Source organism: Canis lupus, chromosome 7, assembly GCF_003254725.2.
Source record: "Canis lupus dingo isolate Sandy chromosome 7, ASM325472v2, whole genome shotgun sequence".
Taxonomy (NCBI): domain Eukaryota; kingdom Metazoa; phylum Chordata; class Mammalia; order Carnivora; family Canidae; genus Canis; species Canis lupus.
In genome coordinates this window covers 62334581-62336991 of record NC_064249.1, presented here as the reverse complement: position 1 = coordinate 62336991, position 2411 = coordinate 62334581, and the positions used below count along the sequence as shown (strand labels likewise).

The 2411-nt window shown below is 46.7% G+C and overlaps 1 pseudogene; it reads left to right on the top strand.

Annotated features, from left to right (window-relative positions):
• The first annotated feature begins 1333 nt into the window (after positions 1–1333).
• LOC125755375 (ferritin light chain-like) lies at positions 1334–2123 on the top strand (annotated as a pseudogene).
• Positions 2124–2411: the final 288 nt, after the last annotated feature.

Sequence of the window (2411 nt, the reverse complement as noted above, 5' to 3'; positions counted from 1 at the left end):
TAAGAAATCCTTGTGCAAAATAAAAATCATAAACATCAAATACAAAATGTATTAGAGGTTAAGTGTACCAAATTTAAAAATCAGTGGAAACATCATAGGAGCACTAAGACCATGTTTTTTTTAACTCTACACCAGTTAGTTATTGCCAAAACAATGCCGCATAACAACCAACCATAAAAACTAGTGACATATGACAATATAAGCATTTGTTCTAATGTTTCTTTGAATCATTTGGTGTGGTTCTACTTCACATACCACACTGGATCTGATTCTCCTTGAACCATTCAGCTAGCCAGGGCATGCTCAACTCATGCTTCTAGACTCAAAACGAAAACTTTTTTTTTCTTCCAAAATTACATATAAAAAAAAAAATCTCTGGAAAAATGGTCCAGAGACAGAGATCAAGACAGACATGAAATACAGAAACATAAGCTTTTAACAAAACCTTTGTTACAGAATAATGATGTTTTTAATTTCCTTTCCATCTATGTGTATATTTCCATAGTATGCACATGCATATTATGCATATGAAAATCCTAATGGCTGACATTAATCTATGTTCTTCTTAGTGATAAAATAATCTAAGAAAATTTTCTTTTTAAAGAATCTTAAAATAGCCCTATAATATGAAGAGCTCAGCTCCTTTGAGAAGCATTCCCCACACACTGAAAGGTTTTGATTCATTTCTGCATACAGCAAGTAAACTCTTAAAAGACCTTCTACCAAATGGCCATCTCTAACCATAGAGGTGAATTCCATCTCCACGAATTTGGGTGGAGTTTCAAACTAATGAGCAGTGAAGGCAGCAGCCCCAGGATTTCTAAGCCCCCACCCTTTTTAAAAGATTTTATTTGACAGAGGGAGAGAGAGCCAGCAAAAGCAGGGTGAGTGGCAGGCAAAGGGAGAGGGAAAAGCAGGCTCCCTGCTAAATAGGGAGCCTGATGTGGAGTTCAATCCCATCTTGGGATCGTGACCTGAGCCGACCGCAGATGCTTAACCGACTGAGTCACCCAGGTGACCACCGCCCACCCCCAGGATTTCTATGCCATCTTCATCATCTCAATTAAATTTATAACAGAACCTCAGGAAAGTTAACTGCTAAACAGACTTTCAAACTCAACTACCCAGAGAGTATTTTCTATCTGCAATATCAACTTAAAAATAACTTCTTAAAACATTAACCAACAGTGCACCTGGTGGTCCCGCAGATCTGTCTCTTACTTCAACAGCGTTTGGACAGAACAAACTCAGGGTACACCCTTCCTATCAGCCCCCAACCAGCCTCCAACCTTCTCCCGTTCACAAACTTCAGAACCGTCTTCAGCCAACACCCTATCCTGAGCTTAGCTTCTTATTACCAATCAACCATGAGCACCCAGATTCATCAGAATTATTCCCCCCAGGTGGAGGCCACCTGCAACCTCCTGGCCAACGTGCATCTGCAGGCCTCTTCCACCTACCCCTCCCTGGGCTGCTAATCCGACCAGGACCATGTGACTCCAGGGGGCTTGGGCCACTGCCAGGAGTCGGCTGAGAAGCGCGAGGGTGCGGAGTGTCTCTTGAAAATGCAAAACCAGGGGATCCCTGGGTGGCGCAGCGGTTTGGCGCCTGCCTTTGGCCCAGGGCGCGATCCTGGAGACCCGGGATCGAATCCCATGTCGGGCTCCCGGTGCATGGAGCCTGCTTCTGTCTCTGCCTGTGTCTCTGCCTCTCTCTCTCTCTCTCTCTCTCTCTCTCTCTCTGTGACTATCATAAATAAATAAAAAAAAATTAAAAAATAAGAATCTTTAAAAAAAAAAAGAAAATGCAAAACCAGCGTGGCGGCAGCGCTCCGGTCCAAGACGTGCAGAAGCTGTCCCAGGATGAGTGGGTGAATCATTGAACACCATGCAAGCCACCCTGGTTCTGGAGAAGAACCTGAACCAGGCCTGTTCGGATCTGCACGCCCTGGGATCTGCCGGAGCTGACCCCCAGCTCCGAGACTTCAGGGAGAGCCACTTCCCGGGTGAGGAGGTGAAACTCAAGGACATGGGTGACCACCTGACTCGCTTCCGCAGGCTGACCACCCCCAGGCCGGGCTGGGCGAGGAGCTCTTGGAAAGACTCACCCTCAAGCACAACTAGGAGTCTCTGGAGCCCAGCAGCCTTCGAGGGGCCCCTCCGCCCTGCCCTTGGTGCCAGGGCTTGTGCCTGAGCCTCCGGGCAGCCACTAGGCAGCGTTTTTTTTTTTTTTTAATTTTTTTTTTATTTATTTATGATAGTCACAGAGAGAGAGAGAGAGAGAGAGAGAGAGAGGCAGAGACACAGGCAGAGACAGAAGCAGGCTCCATGCACCGGGAGCCCGACATGGGATTCGATCCCGGGTCTCCAGGATCGCGCCCTGGGCCAAAGGCAGGCACTAAACCGCTGCGC